Raw genomic sequence first — 22073 nt, forward strand, 5'->3', positions numbered from 1 at the left:
GAAGGCGGTCAGTCCCTTCTTTTTCTTCTATTTCTTCCTCCCATGATGCTATCTCAAACCCTCTCTCTCCATAGAGCTAACCATGGATTAGCAGACACACTCCTTATTGATTTTCTGGACGGCTTATTGGTATCAACTCATAGATGTATTTAAATTGGTGAGATTTTTCTTAAGAAAGCGAGGTGGGACTATCTAATAGTGACCAACCTTTCTTTTGTCTATGATCATAAGCTTGGTCAATTGGTCACCTACTTGTACATTGATGAAGAGGATTTCGGAAGATCGATTCCCAATAGCAGCATCATTATTTTTGCCACATCCGCCAGAATGCATAGTATTGCCTGGGCTGAGTTTGGTGGGTTGAGGCCCAAACAGCCGACGGGTCTGACAAAAATCTGTTAAATTCAGGATCGATTAGGGAGAAGTCCAACTCACGTAAAACTACAGCAACTTACGAAACTTTTGATTTCTAAAAGAAAAAACATAAGAAACTTTTGACGGACGGACGAAGCTTATATTAGTATATATACGCAGGTAAAATAGTACCACCTAGGATGTAGAAAATAATATAGGTGAAAAAAATTGAAAGCGTAAATTCATGAGAAGAAGCGTATTGTAACGGTGAACCCACGGAGTCAATCCGTGCTTTATTATTAGGGAAAGATTATAATATAATATATATATAATAATATAATTATTAATTATTAATTATTAGGGAAAGAATATACTATCTTGGACATCTTTTATGATTGTGAGCACTCATTAAAATATGACATGCTAAAAAGTTGATGTTGGACAAGGAAGACAACGTAATGGGTTATGTTTTCTTATATCTGAAATAAATTATATTGTCATAGATCATCCAACATGTTGAGCTTGCCTTGCCCCCTTATGCTAGTCAAATTCTTTGCACCAAGTAGAGATACTACTTGTGCTTCCAAATATCCTTAAACCCAGTTTTGCCATGAGAGTCCACCATATCTACCTATGGATTGAATAAGATCCTTCAATTAAGTTGTCATTGTTGCAAGCAATAAAAATTGCTCTCTAAATATGTATGATCTATTAGTGTTGAGAAAATAAGCTTTATACGAGCTTGTGATATGGAAGAAATAAAAGTGATAGACTACATAATAAAGGTCCCTATCACAAGTGGCAATATAAAGTGACGTTCTTTTGCATTAAGATTTTGTGCATCCAGCCATAAAAGCACATGACAACCTCTGCTTCCCTCTGTGAAGGGCCTATCTTTTATTTTTTTTCTTATACTTTATACAAGAGTCATGGTGATCTTCACCTTTCCTTTTTACATTTTATCCTTTGGCAAGCACTATCTGTTGGAAAGATCCTGATATATATAGCTAATTGGATGTGGGTTTTCATAAAGCATTATTGTTGACATTACCCTTGAGGTAAAAGGTTGGGAGGCAAAACTATAAGCCCCTATCTTTCTCTATGTCCGATTAAAACTTCATACCCATAAGTATTGCGTGAGTGTTAGCAATTGTGAAAGACTAAATGATAGTTGAGTATGTGGACTTGTTGAAAAGCTCTTATATTGACTCTTTCCGATGTTATGATTCATACTTTACACTATGAATAGATTATTACTTTAGTTTGCTAGTTTTCAATGACTGAGATTTTAGTTTGCTAGTTTTCAATGAAGTTTTTGATTCATACTTTACATTGTGAATAGATTGTTACTTTAGCATAAGAAACCATATGAGTGTATATATATATGTGTGTGTGTGTTGCTATTTTACGAATGGTCATGATGCCCTCATGTCCGTATTTTATTTTATCGACGCCTCTATCTCTAAACATGTGGACATATTTTTCGATATCGGCTTCCGCTTGAGGACAAGCAAGGTCTAAGCTTGGGGGAGTTGATACGTCCATTTTGCATCATGCTTTTATATCGATATTTATTGCATTATGGGTTGTTATTACACATTATGTCACAATACTTATGCGTTTTCTCTCTTATTTTACAAGGTTTACATGAAGAGGGAGAATGCCGGCAGCTGGAATTATGGGCTGGAAAAGGAGCAAATATTAGAGACCTATTCTGCACAACTCCAAAAGTCCTGAAACTCCATGAAAGTCAGTTTTGGAATATATTAAAAATATTGGGTGAAGAAAGCACCAGAGGGGAGCCAGCCACCATCCACGAGGGTGGGGGCGCGCCCTACCCCCTGGGCGCGCCCCCTACCTCGTGGGCCACCTAGCAGGCCTCCGATGCCCATCTTCTGGTATAAGGTGTCTTTTGCCCTGAAAAAATAAGAAGGAATCTTTCGGGACGAAGCGGCGCCGTCTCAAGGTGGAACCTTGGCGGAACCAATCTAGGGCTCCGGCGGAGCTGTTCTGCCGGGGAAACATCACTCCGGGAGCGGGAAATCATCACCATCGTCATCACCATTGATCCTCTCATCGGTAGGGGGTCAATCTCCATCAACATCTTCACCAGCACCATCTCCTCTCAAACCCTAGTTCATCTCTTGTATCCGATCTTTGTCTCAAAACCTCAGATTGGTACCTGTGGGTTGCTAGTAGTGTTGATTACTCCTTGTAGTTGATGCTAGTTGGTTTACTTGGTGGAAGATTATATGTTCAGATCCTTTATGCATATTAATACCCCTCTGATTATGAACATGAATATGATTTTTAAGTAGTTATGTTTGTTCCTGAGGACATGGGAGAAGTCTTGCTATAAGTAGTCATGTGAATTTGGTATTCGTTCGATATTTTCATGAGATGTATGTTGTCTTTCCTCTAGTGGTGTTATGTGAATGTCGACTACATGACACTTCACCATTGTTTGGGCCTAGGGGAAGGCATTAGGAAGTAATAAGTAGATGATGGGTTTCTAGAGTGACAGAAGCTTAAACCCTAGTTTATGTGTTGCTTCGTAAGGGGCTGATTTGGATCCATATGTTTCATGCTATGGTTAGGTTTACCTTAATTCTTCTTTCGTAGTTGCGGATGCTTGCGAGGGGGGTTAATCATAAGTGGGATGCTTGTCCAAGGAAGGGTAGTACCCAAGCACTGGTCCACCCACATATCCAATTATCAAAGTAACAAACATGAATCATATGAGCATGACGAAAACTAGCTTGACGATAATTCCCATGTGTCCTCGGGAGCGCTTTCCATTATATAAGAGTTTGTCTAGGCTTGTCCTTTGCTACAAAAAGGATTGGGCCACATTTCTGCACCTTGTTTACTTTTGTTACTTATTACCAGTTACATATTACCTTATCACAAAACTATCTGTTACCGATAATTTCAGTGCTTGCAAAGAATGCCTTACTGAAAACCACTTGTCATTTCCTTCTGGTCCTCGTTGGGTTCGACACTCTTACTTATCGAAAGGACTACAATAGATCCCCTATACTTGAGGGTCATCAACTTACAACTCAAGAATTACAACTCGATACTTAGAACAAAATATGACTCTGTATGAATGCCTCCGGTGGTGTACTGGGATGTGCAATGAATCAAGAGTGACATGTTTGAAAGAATTATGCACGGTGGCTTTTCCACAAATACGATGTCAACTACATGATCATGCAAAGTAATATGACAATGATGGACCGTGTCATAATAAACGGAAGATGGAAAGTTGCATGATAATATATCTCAGAATGGCTATGCAAATGCCATAATAGGTAGGTATGGTGGTTATTTTGAGGAAGGTATATGGTGGGTTTATGGTACCAGCGAAAGTAGCGCGGCACTAGAGAGGCTAGAAACGGTGGAAGGGTGAGAGTGCGTATAATCCATGGACTCAACATTAGTCATAAAGAACTCATAGACTTACTGTAAAAATCTATTAGTTACCGACACGAAGTACTACGCGCATGCTCCTAGGGGATAGATTGGTAGGAAAAGACCATCGCTCGTCCCCCACCGCCACTCATAAGGAAGACAATCAATAAATAAATCATGCTCCGACTTCATCACATAACGGTTAACCATACGTGCATCCTATGGTAATCACAAACTTCAACAAAAGTATTTCTCAAATTCACATACTTACTAGCATGACTTTAATATCACCATCTGCATATCTCAAAACAATCATAAGGAATCAAACTTCTCATAGTATTCAACGCACTTTATATGAAAGTTTTTATTATATCCCTCTTGGATGCCTATCATATTAGGACTAACTTTGTAACCAAAGTAAATTACCATGCTGTTTAGAGACTCTAAAAATAATATAAGTGAAGAATGAGAGTTCATCAATTTCTATAAAATAAAACCACCGTCGTGCTCTAAAAAGATATAAGTGAAGCACTAGAGCAATATTGCCTAGCTCAAAAGATCTAAGTGAAGCACATAGAGTATTCTAATAAATCATGATTCATGCGTGTCTCTCTCAAAATGTGTGTAGAGCAAGGATGATTGTGGGAAACTAAAAATCAAAGATTCAAATCATACAAGACGCTCCAATCAAAACACATATCATGTGGTGAATAAAAATATAGCATCAAGTAAAGTTACCGATAGACAAATATGAAAGAGGGGATGCCTTCCGGGGCATCCCCAAGCTTAGGCTCTTGCCACTCCTTATTCCAAATTCCATCAAATCCTTACCCAAAACTTGAAAACTTCACAACACAAAAGTCAATAGAAAATCAAGAAAATAAATCAACACTTTTGGTACTATTGTGAACTCATTCTTTATTTATATTGGTGTACTATCTACTATATTCCAACTTTTCCATGGTTCATACCCCCCAATACTAGCCACAGATTCATCAAAATAAGAAAACAACACACAGAAAACAGAATCTGTAAAAAATAGAACAGTCTGTAGAAATCTGGATATTTAGAATACTTCTTTAACTCCAAAAATTCTGAAAAAGTAGGAAAACCTAAGCAATTTGTTTATAAATCTTCCACAAAAATAATAAATATTTTATCCTTGTACTCGTTCATCCTCAGCCCAAGAGGCAATCCACCACACCACACTGGAGTAGGGTATTACACGACATCGGTGGCCCGAACTAGTATAAACCATGTGTCCTTTGTTCTGCGAATTAGACATGCTGAGCTTTGAGATCGTGGTGAGGGCGTGAGCTTGGGGGGAGGAGAGATCTTCGTGCGCACCCCAGGGTTCGAACCTCAAGGGTTTTGCCGGAACCCGAAATCCGACAATCCCCAAGCTTAGGATCTTTGTTATCCTTGAATATTACCTTGGGTGCCTTGGGCATACGCCAGCTTAGGCTCTTGCCACTCCTTATTCCATAGTCCATCCAGTCCTTACCCAAAACTTGAAAACTCCACAACACAGAACTCAACAGAAAATCTCATAAGTTCTGTTAGTATAAGAAAATAAATCACCACTTTTGGTACTGTTGTGAACTCATTATTTATTTATATTGGTGTAATATCTACTATATTCCAACTTTCCCATGGTTCATACCCCCGATACTAGCCATAGACTCATCAAAATAAGCAAACAACACATAGAAAATAGAATATGTCAAAAATAGAACAGTCTGTAGAAATCTGGATATTTAGAATACTTCTGGAACTCGAAAAATTCTGAAAAATTAGGAAAACCTAAGCAATTTGTTTATTAATATTATGCAAAAATAATAAATATTTTATCATGCTTCTGTTAAAAATGAGAACAGTTTTCCTGAGCACAAAAGTTTCTGTTTTTCAGCAAGATCAAATCAACTATCATCGTAAGCTATCCCAAAGGTCTTACTTGGCACAAACACTAACTAAAACACAAAATCACATATAACCAGAAGCTAGATGAATTATTTATTGCAAAATACAACCTGAAAAGAAAAAATAGAAATAAAATTGGGTTGCCTCCCAACAAGCGCTATTATTTAACGCCCTTAGCTAGGCATAGAACACGAATAGATCTAAGTATTATCATCTTTGGCATGCAATTCTTCAATTACACACTTATAACTATTAGGAGATTCTTTGGTTTTATCAATGATCAAATTCCAAGGCAAGAAACCAAAAAATTCATTCGTGACAATTGGTTCCTTAATGATATCGAGAAAATTGGGGTGAATACTTATTGATTTGAGATCTTCATTGTCTTTACTAGAAGATTCACCCTTATTCTTAGGAACATAAGTAAACTTGGCAATCTTAGTAGGAGGAAGATTTTGAGTAGTTTTAACGGAGGAAAAAGCGGAACCCAAGTTGATAATGATATTTTCTAATTTGCCAATTCTAGTAGAATCTTGATCTATCTTTTTTAACTAGGGGTTCCTTTTCCCTAAGATTCTTTAAGGTGACTCCTACTTTAGTCCATATCGAGTAATATGATTATGAATTTTGTTATCCAAATTTTCAATCAATTCAACGGTGGAAACCTTATCCTCAATAATATCAAGCCTTTGCATTACATGCTCCAAGGTTAAAACAGTTCCATTAATCAAGAGAGGTGGTGGGCCTAACAAATCTATAATGGCATTGTAAGAATCAAAAGTATGGCTACCCAAGAAATTCCCTCCGGTAATGGTATCTAGAACATATCTATTCCAAGGAGTAACACCCACATAAAAATTGCAAAGAAGAACAACAGCAGATTGCTTTTGAGTAGATGTATTTTGAGCATTGCAAATTATATACGAAGCATCTTTTAAATTTTCTCCCTCCCTTTGCTTAAAATTTAGAAATTCATTATCGGGAGTGTTAACAATGATGGGAGGACTAGCCATGAAAGCAACACAAACGATCCAACACACGAGCACGCAAAAAGCAACTGAAGAAGACAAACGGAAGAGGGACAAATAAAAGGCAAATCTTTTCGAAAATCGTTTTAGAAGTGGGGTAGAGGAAAATGAGAGGTGAATGGCGAATAATGTAATGCAAGAGATGAGAGTTTATGATGGGTACTTGGTATGTCTTGACTTGTTGTAGATCTCCCTGGAAACGATGCCAGAAATTCTTCCTACTACTTCTTGAGCTTGCGTTGGAGTCTCCGTTGAAGAGGAAAGGGTGATCCAGCAAAGTAGAGTAAGTATTTCTCTAAGTTTGAGAACCAAGGTATCAATCCAGTAGGAGACAAAGGACAAGTCAACGAATACCTGCACAAACAATCAAACAACTTGCACCCAACGCGATAAAGGGGTTGTCGATCCATTCACGGTTACTTGAAAAAGTCAGATCTAAATAGAGATAGATAAACGATAAAGTAAATATTTTTGGTATTTTTGGTTTATAGATCAGAAAGTAAAAGATTGCAAAGGAAGTAAATCAGAAACTAAAATAGTAGATCAGAAACTTATATGATGGAAGATAGAAACTTATATGATGGAAAATAGACCCGGGGGTCATAGGTTTTTCTAGAGGCTTCTATCAAGATAGAAAATATTACCATGGGTGAAAAAATTATTGCCGAGCAATTGATAGAAAAGCACAAAGTTATTACTATATCTAAGGCAATGATCATGAATATAGGCATCACGTCCGTGTCAAGTAGACCGAAACAATTCTGCATCTACTACTATTACTCCACACATTGACTGCTATCCAACATGCATCTAGAGTATTAAGTTCATAAAGAACAGAGTAACACATTAAGCAAGTTGACATGATGTAGAGGAATTAACTCTAGCAGTATGATGAAATCCCCATCTTTTTATCCTCGATGGCAACAATAAAATACATGCCTTGCTGCCCCTACTGTCACTGGGAAAGGACACCGCAAGATTGAACCCAAAGCTAAGCACTTCTCCCATTGCAAGAAAAACCAATCTAGTCGGCCAAACCAAATCAATAGTTTGAAGAGACTTTCAAACAAATCAAATCATGCATATAAGAATTTAGAGAAGATTTAAATAATATTCATAGATAAGCTAATCATAAATCCACAATTCATCGGATCTCAGCAAACACACCGCAAAAAAAGTATTACATCGAATAGATCCCCAAGAACATCAAGGAGAACATGGTATTGAGAATCAAAGAGAGAGAGAGAGAATAAGCCATCTAGCTACTAGATATAGACCCATAGGTATGTGGTAAACTACTCACGCTTCATCAGAAGGGCAATGGTGTTGATGTAGAAGCCCTCCGTGATCGAATCCCCCTCCGACAAGACGCCGGAAAAGGCCCCTAGATGGGGTCTCACGGGTACAGAAGGTTGCAGCGGTGGAAAAGTGGTTTCGTGGCTCCCTCTATTCGTTTTCGGATATATGAGAATATATAGGCCAAGAAACTAGGTCGGGAGAGTCACGAGGGCCCCACAAGGGTGGGGCGCGCCCTACCCCCCTAGGCGTGCCCTCCGTCCGTTTGGACGCCTTGTGGCTTCTCTAACTTGCACTCCAAGTCCTCTGGTTGTCTTCTGGTCCAAGAAAAATCACCGCGAAATTTTTATTCCGTTTGGTATTCCTTTTTTGCGAAACTCTGAAACAAGGAAAAAAGGAACTCGCACTGGGCTCTAGGTTAATAGGTTAGTCCCCAAAATAATATAAAATAGCATATTAATGCATATAAAACATCCAAAACAGATAATATAATAGCATGGAACAATCAAAAATTATAGATACATTGGAGACGTATCAAGCATCCCCAAGCTTAACTCCTGCTTGTCCTCGAGTAGGTAAATGATAAAAACATAATTTGATGTGGAATGCTACCTAACATATTTATCCATGTAATTTCTTTTATTTTGGCATGAATGTCCAGATTCGTATGATTTAAAACAAAAGTTTAATATTGACATAAAAATAATAATAGTTCAAGCATACTAACAAGGCAATTATGTCTTCCCAAAATAACATAGCCAAAGAAAGCTTAGCCCTACAAAATCATATAGTATGGCTATACTCCATCTTCATCACACAAAATATTTAAATCATGCACAACCCCGATGACAAGCCAAGCAATTGTTTCATACTTTTGATGTTCTCAAACTTTTTCAAGTTTCACGCAATACATGAGCGTGAGCCATGGACATGGCACTATAGGTGAAATAGACAATGGTTGTGGATAAGACAAAAAGAAGGAGATGGTCTCACATCAACTAGGCATATCAACGGGCTATGGAGATGCCCATCAATAGATATCAATGTGAGTGATTAGGGATTGCCATGCAACAGATGCACTAGAGCTATAAGTTTATGAAAGCTCAAAAAGAAACTAAGTGGGTGTGCATCCAACTTGCTTGCTCACGAAGACCTAGGGCAATTTGAGGAAGCCCATCATTGGAATATACAATACAAGTTCTATAATGAAAATTTCTCACTAGTATATGAAAGTGACAAATGTAGGAGACTCTCTATCATGAAGATCATGGTGCTACTTTGAAGCACAAGTGTGGTAAAAGGATAGTAGCATTGCCCTTCTCTCTTTTCTCTCATTTATTTATTTATTAATTTTATTTGGGATATCTCCATTTTTTTGGCCTCTTTTTCGTCCGGAGTCTCATCCCGACTTGTGGGGGAATCATTATCTCCATCATCCTTTCCTCACATGGGACAATGCTCTAATAATGAAGATCATAACACTTTTGTTTACTTACAACTCAAGAATTACAACTCGATACTTAGAAAAAAATATGACTCTATATGAATGCCTCTGGCAGTGTACCGAGATGTGCAATGAATCAAGAGTGACATTTATGAAAGAATTAAGAACGGTGGCTTTGCCACAAATACGATGTCAACTACATGATCATGCAAAGCAATATGACAATGATGGAGCGTGTCATATTAAATGGAAGGTGGAAAGTTGCATGGCAATATATCTCGGAATGGCTACGGAAATGCCATAATAGGTAGGTATGGTGGCTGTTCTGAGGAAGGTATATGGTGGGTTTATGGTACCGACGAAAGTTGTGCGACACTAGAGAGGCTAGCAATGGTGGAAGGGTGAGAGTGCGTATAATCCATGGACTCAACATTAGTCATAAAGAACTCATAGAATTATTGCAAAAATCTATTAGTTATCAAAACGAACTACTACGTGCATGCTCCTAGGGGGATAGATTGGTAGGAAAAGACCATTGCTCGTCCCCGACCGCCACTCATAAGGAAGACAATCAATAAATAAATCATGCTCTGACTTCATCACATAACGGTTCACCATACGTGCATGCTACATGAATCACAAACTTTAACACAAGTATTTTTCAAATTCACAATTACTTACTAGCATGACTTTAATATCACCATGTTCATATCTCAAAACAATCATAAGGAATCAAACTTCTCATAGTATTCAATGCACTTTATATGAAAGTTTTTATTATATCCCTCTTGGATGCCAATCATATTAGGACTAAATTTGTAACCAAAGCAAATTACCATGTGTTTAGATATTCTCGAGATAATATAAGTGAAGCATGAGAGTTCATGAATTTCTATAAAATAAAACCAACGTCGTGCTCTACAAAGATATAAGTGAAGCACTAGAGCAATATTGCCCAGCTCAAAAGATATAAGTGAAGCACATAGAGTATTCTAATAAATCACGATTCATGCGTGTCTCTCTCAAAATGTGTGTACAACAAGGATGATTGTGGCAAACTAAAAAGCAAAGACTCAAATCATACAATACGCTCCAAGCAAAACACATATCATGTGGTGAATAAACATATAGCCTCAAGTAAAGTTACCGATAGACGAAGACGAAAGAGGGGATGCCTTCTGGGGCATCCCTGTCGGCGTCCTGGGAACGGGGGTCCCCAGACTTGCCTGTCTTTGGCCCATGGCGTGGCTCCACCAGCGGCCCTGTACGGCCCATCCTCATCGGTGAACAATCAAGACCCTTGTAAGGGGCCAAGCCTCGCGAGGCAAACAACACAGGACCTCCTCAGGGGTGGCCTCACCAGGCTGGCTCGCGAGGGGTGGAGAGATCAAGGTGAGGGGCACCTCGCGAGGTCGCTGTGACGCAAGCCATGACGACCGAGGCCAGGCGGGCGCCATCATGCGCAGTGTTCTCTTTTCCTCTTTGGTGCTAAAGAGGCAAGCGTAGGCGAGGAGTCCCGAGGCATCAGGCAAAGGTTTACATATCGGTGCAACAAGACCAAGACCAGCAGGACAGCAGGACAGAGGTCATCATGGAGCCCCGGACGGCGTCACCACCAGAGCCTTTAGCAGGCGAAGACCACCTTTTGTCAGGATAAATTGTACTAGTTGTCTCCCTTCAAATTGGGTCATTGTTGGATCCCTTCCCGCTTTCATTTAGGAAGAGGACCATGGCCTCTATAAATATGACTAGCCACCACAGTAGAACAGGGAAACTGATCGGGGATCGGATCCATTCCATCCTCAACCACACAAGCTCACCGAGCTCAAGGACTCCTCTCCTCAGGAGGCTGTTCTTCCCTTGTACTCGTTCATCCTCAGCCCAAGAGGCAATCCACCACAACACCCTGGAGTAGGGTATTACGCCACATTAGTGGCCCGAACCAGTATAAACCCAGTGTCCTTAGTTCTGCGAGTTCGACGTGCTGAGCTTTGAGATCATGGTGAGAGCGTGAGCTAGGGGGGAGGAGAGACCTTCGTGCGCACCCCAGAGTTTGAACCTCAAGGGTTTTGCCGGAACCCAAAATCCAACATTTGGCGCGCCGGGTAGGGGTGCACTGAAGCTTTCCTTCCGTTGATCCACATACCACCGCCCCACCGCATCCATGGCAGACGCGCGTCGAGCCCGCGCCGAGCGTCGGGCCGCCCTTGCCGCCCGTGTCGCTCAGACGGCCCCTGTCGGCGGGCCTCCCCATCGTTCTTCATCACCTGTTGCCAACGCCGCTACCGGCCCGGCAGCAAACGAGCAGCAAGCATCCTCACTACACCCCTCCGTGCGGCGGGACGGCCGCACCGCCACCCTGTCGCTGACTCCGGCCGGCTCATCGTCCCATGCTCGTCGCGCACCCACCGATACTCAGGCCGCGTTGCTCATGGTGCGCGAGCTCCTGCGCTACCGCCCGGTCGAAGGCCTCTACGAGGACTGGCTCGACCGCATCGCCGAGCTCGTCAGCGCCGCTGGGGGCTCTCCTGCACCATCCCTCTCGCTGCCTCGCCCGCCTCCAGCCGCGGGAGACGTAGATCATGGAGTGCCTCCGTCGCCTCTGCATCAAGACGGCGCCCTCGCGCTGAGACACGTAGCTCATGGAGCGCCACCGCCTCCTCTGCATCAAGACGGTGTCCTTTCCCCAAGACGCATGGTCCCGCGGCGTGATCCGCCACGCCGTGTGCCCGCGCATGAAGAAGGAAGCTGCCAGGAGGTCCCTCGACCATGAGAAAATGCTCTAGCGCTCCCGGCACCACCACGACAAGACCGCGTGCCGCCTGTGGCAGCGGTGCATGGACATCAAGGGCAGGCTCCACCCCTACAGAGGGCCCCGGTGGCCACAGCAGGCTGCCGCGCCTTCACTCCCAAGCTGCGCACCGTCGTTTGGCCAGGCAAGTTCAAGCCGGACCTACCTCGGCGCTACAACGGCACCCCCGACCCCGTGGAATTCCTGCAGCTCTACGAGCTGAGCATCGAGGCGGCCAACGGCGACGAGAAAGTCATGGCGAACTAGTTTCCCATGGCTCTCAAGGATGGCGCTTGCTCGTGGCTCCTGAACCTACCCACGGGATCAATCTCCTCCTGGGGTGAGATGCGCGAACGCTTCATCGCCAACTTCCAGGGCACTCGCGACCGCCCTCCGGCCGTGGGTGACCTGCACCGCATCAAGCAACAGTCAGGAGAGACCCTGCAGAAGTACATCCAGCGCTTCAACAGCGTTCGCCTCAAGATCCCCAAGGTGACGGACGAGGCCATCAACTCAGTGTTTTCCGATGGCATCCGCGACGTCAAGATGAAGGAGGAGCTCGCCATCCACGAGGAGCTATGCATGACTCTGGAGCTGTTGGACATGGTGACCAAGTGCACAAGAGCTGAGGAAGGGTGCCTTTCCCTGCTCGAGCTCCCAGCTGCCGACCCAGAAGAAAAGAAAGCCAAGGTCAAGGACGTGAAGCGCAAGGGAGTAGCCGTGGTCGCGGTAGAGCCAGACACGAAGCGCGGCCGGGACCACCCCGAGTCGTCCAAGAGCAGCCGTCCATTCTGTGCCTTCCACAACATACACAGCCACAACACCAACAACTGTCAAGAGCTCAGGGCCATCCGAGATGGCCGCTTCGGTCGACGCCCCGAGCGCAATGACCGGGGTACAGCCGAGGAGGAGGACGAAGTGGAGGACGCTGGGACGACCGCGGTCCCCGCCAGGAGTGGCACGACCGGCCTCGTGAGGGCCACTGGCAGGAGCAGCCTCGTGAGGGTGCCTGGCACGAGCAGCCTCGCGAGGACCGTCCTCAGGGCAATCCTGGCCTCCCTCCGCTGCCGCCACCACCAAGAAGGAATGACGACCACCATCAGGACAAGGGGGCTGCGGGCTTCCAGGAGCCACGCGCCATCGCTTGCATCTTGGGCGGTGCTCAGGCACCGGCTTCCCAGCGCATCTTCAATCAGTTCTCTCGCGAGGTGAATGCCGCCCTCCCCAGGCTCGAGGCCACGCGCCCGCTCAGGTGGTCCAAGTACGCCATCACCTTCAGCTCGGCGAACCAGCTCAAATGCGCGGCGACCGCTGGCATCCTCCCGATGCTCTGTTCACCCGTCATCAGCAATGTCCAAGTCACCAAGACCCTCATCAACGGCGGCGCGGGGCTTAGCATCCTGTCCGTCGAGACGTTCGACAACCTTCAAGTGCCCTATGATCAGCTACAGCCTACCAAGCCCTTCTCAGGAGTGACCGACGGCTCCACCACCCCGATAGGGCAAGTTCATCTCCCTATCACCTTCGGCCAGCGCGACAACTACCACACCGAGCTCATCGACTTTGACGTCGCCCACATCCATCTGCCATACAATGCCATCTGGAGGTACCCAGCATTAGCCAGGTTCATGGCAGTGACCCACCATGGCTACAACGTCCTCAAGATGCCAGGAAGCGGCAGAATCATCACAGTCCCCTACGAAGAAAGAGATGTGGTGTGCTCCCTTGAGCACACCTTCCAAGCCGTGGCAATTGAAGACCCTGACAGTGAGGGCACGCGGTACCCTCCTAGGCCATCCCCAAGAAGAAGAAGCAGCTACTCCGCACAGGGCCTCAGGGGGCGGTGTCTCTAGTGGCACCGCCTCAGGATCAGCGCCCGTGCTTGGGGCGCCTCCCTCCCTTGCATAGGAAGGTGCGCCCGGCGCCCTCCTCGGGCGAGGCTTGGGGGCTCTCTTCTAGAGGGCCTCAGACCTAGCCGACATCACGAGGGAGGCGCTCGGGCACCACGTGGAGGCATGCTTTGCGGCACGTTTCCCTCAGGAGGGCATCGAGCGAGGAGCGCCTGGCGCTCAGGAGTTCATCGTCAAGGCCACCCAGGAGCTTGAAGAAGCAAGGGCGATGCGCGGAAACCGCCGCCCACCTGGTGCAGCTCCCCATCCAGACGAGGATGGCGGGCTGCGTGTCTGCATCGACATCCCAAGGCTCAACAGGGCCATGTCTCAGGAGCGCTTCTGGCCTTCGCGCGTTGGGCAGTGCGAGGGTCCACCTCACAGCTATGTTCGCATGCCGTTTGGCCTGCCGAGCGTGGCAGACACCTTCCAGCGCAACCTACGGAGCATCCTGGCAACTCAGGAGGCCCGGCACCACACGGTCCTGGCGGAGATGGAGACAGTCCTCAAGGAACCACCTGAGACCCCAGAGCCTCCCGAGGCTCAGGATCTTGGTGGCTCATGAGGAGTGACTTCTTCAGCGTGCACCTTCAGCTACCCCAACACTCCTTGGACAATGAAACTAGGTGACATTTTCCAAGTTCATTCAGCTGGGAGCGCCCCTCGTGCTGCATTATTCCTAGGTCTCATGGGCCTGTCCCTGCGGCGTGTATCCTTCCGCATTTTGAGCTTACCCTATTGGGGGCGCCCCTCGGGCTGCATTGTCCCCAGGTCGCTCGGGTCCGTCCTAGTGGCATGTATCATTCTCGCATCTGTATAAGCTAGCTGGTTCCCATGCATGAGTTATTTATAGTCATCCCTTGCTTGATTGTCACTCGCCACGGCCGCCCGCACCGCCGATCGGCCCCTTTCTCATCCCGCAACAAGGGCTACTCATGCTGGCACGGCGCTTATGCTCGGGTCCGTCCCTGCAATGCTGACAAATCTGAGCAGTCTAGCTCTGGCTCGCAGCACGCCCGCGCACGTCACCTCACCAGGCCCTCAGTGCCTTCATCTTCTCGCGTAACAACCAGTGGTCGGCCGGCAAGCATGGTTGCAATTTGTACCCTTCTTCGCACTAACCTGTAGGAACCTTCCGAGGGCGACAGCAGGTGGTACCGTAGGCTCCCTCTTTTCCCATGCAATTCGCTTGTGCGTTAAAGGGGGGGTTCCTGAGCATCGCGACTCAGGAGCTCTTACTGGCTCTCCAGCCCTCACCCCCTGGCCTTGACCACGGCATCGTGACCTGGCATACCAGGGGCGGCTGAGCTCGCTTGAGATCCGGGACCCGAGGACATAGAGCACACAGAAGAGCATGGGGAAGAGGGGAGGCTCGCATGGGCCTAACCTGGCTACCTTATGGCCTTCGAAGCACGAGTCTGGCACTGCGCAAGGAATCAACTCTGGACTGCCAAGATAAGTTTCGCACCCGGGTTGGTCGAGCACTACGACATAAGATTCCCACCTCTTGCAGCCCTATTACGGCGACGTTGCCTCCCTTTCCCACCTTTAGGTAGCTGCTTGCATGCTAAAGGGGACCTCTTGAGCATCGCGCCTTAGGAGCTCTAACTGGACCTCGGGCCGCTCACCTCCTGGCCTTGACCACGGCATCATGACCTGGCATACCAGCGATGGCTGCAGCCTGCCTGCGGATCGGGACCTATCAGCGTAGAGAACCAAGCTACCGTGAAGTTGGAAAGGGGAGACTGAGCTGAAGTAGGATATGCATTCGTAAATCTTCATAATAAGCATGATATCAACACAAGGCATTACAGACCCTTTACACGCCCCCCACGGGGTCCATCTTGATTCCTTGCAGGGAACAAAAGAAGGAAGTTTCTAGGAGCCCTATCTACACGCACCAACGCTGCCGACGCCGTCATCAACAGTGGGCCACGGGAGGCTGGCGCCAACCTCATCCAGATCAGCGGTGGTGGTCGGACGCTGCGGGTGCGCTCCGGGCATGATGCGAGATCGGAGGCACGTAGTTGTCGTCGCTCGTCTCCGGAGTCTCGTAGGGCTCGGGAGAGTCACTGGACTCCCAGGAGCTGTCGGCAGGACCAAGGGCGGGTCGGGCGCCTGCTGCTGCACCGTCCTGGCGACCCCCTCCAGGGCAGCACTCCAAGTGGCGGCCTTCCTTGTCGAAGACCTTGAAGAACATCATGGAGGCGCCATCATGCTCGAAGTGGATGGCGAGGGCTCCCTTCATACCGCAAACCTCACCCCAGCCGCGGGTCATGAAGATCTTGCCCAGCGAGATGACCTCAACCTCCGCCCCTATCGCTGGGGCGTCGCACTCGGCGTGCTACAGCCAAAGCTCGAGGGGACCCCTCGACGGCATCTCGGCGGAGAAAAACTGCGGGAAGCGAATCCAAGTGCGCGAAGGCATCACCACCCACATCACGAGTTCACGCGAGGAGCCCTCGGCGTGGGTTCCTGGGGTGATGGCATGCGCTACCACGGCGCGGCAACCATGGCCGCGGGGCGGACGGCGCTGGTCGCCGCCTCTTCCTCCGGAACCCTCGACCTGGGCGTACAAGAGCAGCGGATACCTAGGGGGAGGCCGCTCATACCAAGGCCTCGACGCCTCCGGCCTCATGACTACGTCGCAACGGCGGGCCAGCCTCTTCTTCGGTGGAAGCAGCCCCGGCTCGTCGCGGGGGGCTTTTCCCTTCTCCACGGCTGAGAACCTCCGAATCGGCGCCATGGGTGTCGCTGCAAGCGATGAAGCAAGGGAGAAGAAGTGAGCGGAGCAGGAAGAGGTGGGTGGCGGGGGCTCCGCCCCCTCCTCATTTATAGCAAGAGAAGGCCAACCGGCACCCTCAATGATCACAGGTAATGATGGTTTTCTCTGCATGCAGCAGGGACTCGTCAAGTCAGGCAGTTGCCAAGACAGCCTGGGTAAGCGGAGACGCCCACGTCCCATCAATTGCCATGCATCAACCGAGGCCACAGGCTATTGGGGCCAGCGATGCTCCGCACTTGCCCCTTGGCTTCGCCTCGAAGCCAAGTCTGAGCACGCCTTGGGCCCAGGGGCTACCGTCGGCGTCCTGGGAACGGGGGTCCCCAGACTTTCCTACCTGCGGCCCACAGCGTGCCTCCACCAGCGGCCCTGTACGGCCCATCCTCATCGGCGAACATTCAAGACTCTCACGAGGGGCCAAGCCTCGCGAGGCGGACGACACAAGACCTCCTCGGAAGCGGCCTCACCAGGATGGCTCGCGAGGAGCAGAGAGATCAAGGCGAGGAGCACCTCGCGAGGTCCCTGTGACGCAAGCCATGGCGACCGAGGCCAGGCGGGCGCCAGCACGCGTAGTGTACTCGTTTCCTCTTTGGTGCTAAAGAGGCAAGCGCAGCCAAGGAGTCCCGAGGCATCAAGCAAAGGTTTCCATATCGGTGCAACAAGACCAAGACCAGCAGGATGGCAGGACGGAGGTCACCGTGGAGCCCCGGACGACGTCAGCACCAGAGCTTTTGGCAGGCGAAGACCACCTTTTGTCAGGATAACTTGTACTAGTTGTCTCCCTTCAAATTGGGCCGTTGTTGGATCCCTTCCCGCCTTCATTTAGGAAGAGGACCATGGCCTCTATAAATAGGACTAGACACCACAGTAGAACATGGAGACAGATCGGAGATCGGATCCATTCCATTCTCAACCACACAAGCTCACCGAGCTCAAGGACTCCTCTCCTCAGGAGGTTGTTCTTCCCTTGTACTCGTTCATCCTCAGCCCAAGAGGCAATCCACCACACCATACTGGAGTAGGGTATTACACGACATAGGTGGCCCGAACCAGTATAAACCATGTGTCCTTTGTTCTGCGAATTTGACATGCTGAGCTTTGATATCGTGGTGAGAGCGTGAGCTAGGGGGGAGGAGAGATCTTCGTGCGCACCCCAGAGTTCGAACCTCAAGGGTTTTGCCGGAACCCGGAATTCGACAATCCCCAAGCTTAGGGTCTTTGTTGTCCTTGAATATTACCTTGGGTGCCTTGGGCATACGCCAGCTTAGGCTCTTGCCACTCCTTATTCCATAGTCCATCAAATCCTTACCCAAAACCTGAAAACTTCACAACACAGAACTCAACAGAAAATCTCATAAGTTCCGTTAGTATAAGAAAATAAATCACCACTTTTGGTACTGTTGTGAACTCATTATTTATTTATATTGGTGTAATATCTACTATATTCCAACTTTTCCATGGTTCATACCCCCCGATACTAGCCATAGATTCATCAAAATAAGCAAACAACACATAGAAAATAGAATATGTCAAAAATAGAACAGTCTGTAGAAATCTGGATATTTAGAATACTTCTGGAACTCGAAAAATTCTAAAAAATTAGGAAAAGCTAAGAAATTTGTTTACTAATCTTCTGCAAAAATAATCAATATTTTATCACGCTTATGTTAAAAATGAGAATAGTTTTCCTGAGCACAAAAGTTTCTGTTTTTCAGCAAGATCAAATTAACTATCACCGTAAGCTATCCCAAAGGTGATAGAGGCTAAGGTGTCCCAATGTTTCGATGAGATGGTGGCTATCGTTTTCTTTGGGAGTCGACCTTGACGATCCGACTACGAACGTGCGAGACGTCGCCCCTTAGCCATCGCTAAACCAACTTCCGAGGGGTTATTGACCACGCCGGAGCACGATCAACCTGACCATGAGGGTCTGTTTCCTGCGAGCAAATGAAGAACAAGCAAGAAACTGAGATTGCAATCTGGATATTGCGAATATAAGATGAAAACTTTACTGATCAAGGTGGGGTTCTGTGACGCCTTGGTCTGGTCGTTGAACACAAACGAAGTACGCGAAGTTGCAGCTATGCCGAACTTTTAATCTAAACAAAACCCAAAGTCTAAACAATGCCCTAAGGGCTGTATATATGGAGGAAGAGGGGGGAATTTCGTGGCCCTTGGAGGAGGGGTCCGAAACCAACCCTAACTCTTGTTTCCCCACACATACGGACTCTAAAAACAGCCTATACTTAAGTATTTCAAAAATACATGGGCCTGGCCCAATAATAAGGTGACACAGCACCAAAAATAGCCTCTGGACGAAGTTTATGAAGTGGCATCTTGTATATTTCGTCCAAGGCTTCATGCACTCCTTATGGTGGCTTCAAGTCCTGAAATCATCACTCGTAACTCCGTTCTTGACCCCCTTGCGCATGCCATCATCTCCATGCTTGAACTTGCTCCAAGGTTCATCTTTCTTGTCCAAGCTAGGCCCTTCATTTGTAAGCAAAACAAATGTATCCAATTTAGGCAGCATCATATTGTCATGAACATTAGAATCGTTACCAAGAAACGAAAGTACCTGATAATTCAATTGGCATGCGTGAGCTCTAGTAATTGGTCCAGTATGTATAGCAGCAGGGGCTGTGGGTGTAACAATGGTATTGATGTCCTCATCATCCTCCCCTACTTGAAATGAAGTCGTCCTCGACAGAAGCTCATCTTCCTCACCCAAATAAGACTTCAAATCAGCAATGTTAAAAGTGGGACTAAACCCAAAATCTACAGGCAGCTCAAGTTTATATGCATTATCATTTATTTTCTCTAACACCTTAAAAGGACCATCAGCACGTGGCATTAGCTTTGATTTGTGCAAATTAGGAAATCTATCCTTACGCAAATGTAACCAAACAAGATCTCCAGGTGCAAACACAACATGTTTTCTACCCTTATCTCCAGCAAGTTTATATTTAGCATTCATACGCTCAATGTTTTCCTTAGTTAACTCATGCATTTTTAAAATCAGTTCAGCACGTTCTTTAGCATCAAAATTAACCTTCTCTGAAGATGGAAGAGGCAACAAATCAATAGGTGCACGAGGTAGGAAACCATACACAATTTCAAAAGGGCACATCTTAGTAGTAGAATGCAATGAACGATTATAAGCAAATTCAATATGAGGCAAGCATTCTTCCCACATTTTCTTATTATTCTTCAAAACAGCCCTAAGCATAGTAGACAATGTTCTATTGACTACTTCGGTTTGTCCATCAATTTGGGGGTGACAAGTAGTACTAAAAAGCAGTTTAGTCCCCAACTTAGCCCATAAACATCTTCAAAAGTGGCTAAGAAATTTAGTATCACGATCTGAAACAATAGTATTTGGCACACCATGCAAGCGAATAATTTCACGAAAGAACAAATCAGCAACATTAACAGCATCATCGCTTTTATGACATGGTATAAAGTGTGCCATTTTCGAAAATCTATCCATGACAACAAATATGCTATCCCTCCCCTTCTTTGTTCGAGGTAAACCTAAAACAAAGTCCATAGATATATCCTCCCAAGGAACACTAGGTATAGGCAAAGGCATATATAAACCATAAGGATTGAGTCGTGACTTAGCTTTTTGACATGTAGTGCATCGAGCAACAAAACGCTCAACATCACGTCTCATCTTTGGCCAAAAGAAATGTGTAGCAAGTATATCTTCCGTCTTCTTGACGCCAAAGTGTCCCATTAGTCCTCCTCCATGTGCCTCCTGCAACAACAAAAGACGAATGGAGCCAGCTGGAATGCATAGCTTGTTAGCACAAAACACAAATCCATCATTAAGAATGAACTTGTTCCAAGTTCTCCCTTCCTTACAATTCTACAATACATCTTAAAATTCAGCATCATGCACATATTGATCTTTGATGGTCTCCAAACCAAATATTTTAAAGTCAAGTTGTGAAAGCATAGTATAATGACGAGACAATGCATCAACAATAACATTTTCTTTACCCTTCTTGTGTTTAATGACATAAGGGAAAGTCTCAATGAATTCAACCCATTTAGCATGTCTACGGTTCAGTTTTGCTTGAATTTTAATGTGTTTCAATGATTCATGATCAGAATGTATAACAAATTCCTTGGGCCATAAATAATGTTGCTATGTTTCTAAGGTCCGAACAAGAGCATATAATTCTTTAACATAAGTAGAATAGTTCAGACTAGGCCCACTCAATTTTTCAGAAAAGTATGCAACAGGTTTGCCATCTTGTAATAACACACCTCCTAATCCAATTCCATTAGCATCACATTCAAGCTCAAAAGTCTTATTAAAATCAGGAAGTTGGAGTAAAGGAGCATGTGTCAACTTATCTTTCAATGCCGTGAAGGCTTCTTCCTGTGCGGTACCCCAAACAAAAGGCACATCCTTCTTTCTAAGCTCGTTGAGAGGTGCAACAATGATGCTGAAATCTCTCACAAAATGCCTATAGAAACCAGCGATGCCAAGGAAACTCCTCACTTGTGTGACCGTTTTGGGCTGCGGCCAACTCTCAATAGCTTCAATCTTGGCTTTATCAACTTCAATTCCCTGTGGAGTAACAACATAGCCAAGAAAAGATACTCGGTCGGTGCAATAGGTGCACTTTCCAAGGTTACCAAACAAACGTGCATCACGTAGAGCAATAAAAACAGCACGTAAATGTTCCAAATGTTCCTCTAAAGATTTGTTATAAATCAATATGTCATCAAAGTAAACTACCACAAATCATCTAATGAAAGCACGTAAAACTTCGTTCATTAACCTCATGAAAGTACTAGGTGCATTAGTTAACCCAAAAGGCACGACTAACCACTCATATAATCCAAACTTAGTTTTTAATTGCTGTTTTCCATTCATCTCCCAATTTCATACGAATTTGATGGTATCCAATACTCAAATCAACTTTGGAGAATAGTGTAGAGCCACTCAATTCATCAAGCATATCATCTAGCCTAGGAATAGGATGATGATAACGAATAGTAATATAATTAATGCCTCTACAATCAATGCACATACGTGACATACCATCCTTTTTCGTCACTAAAATGACAGGAACAGCACAAGGACTAAGGGATTCGCGTATATAACCTTTGTCGAGTAGTTCTTGTACTTGACGCATAA

This window comes from Triticum urartu, chromosome 7, assembly GCF_003073215.2.
Source record: "Triticum urartu cultivar G1812 chromosome 7, Tu2.1, whole genome shotgun sequence".
In the NCBI taxonomy this organism is placed as follows: Eukaryota; Viridiplantae; Streptophyta; class Magnoliopsida; order Poales; family Poaceae; genus Triticum; species Triticum urartu.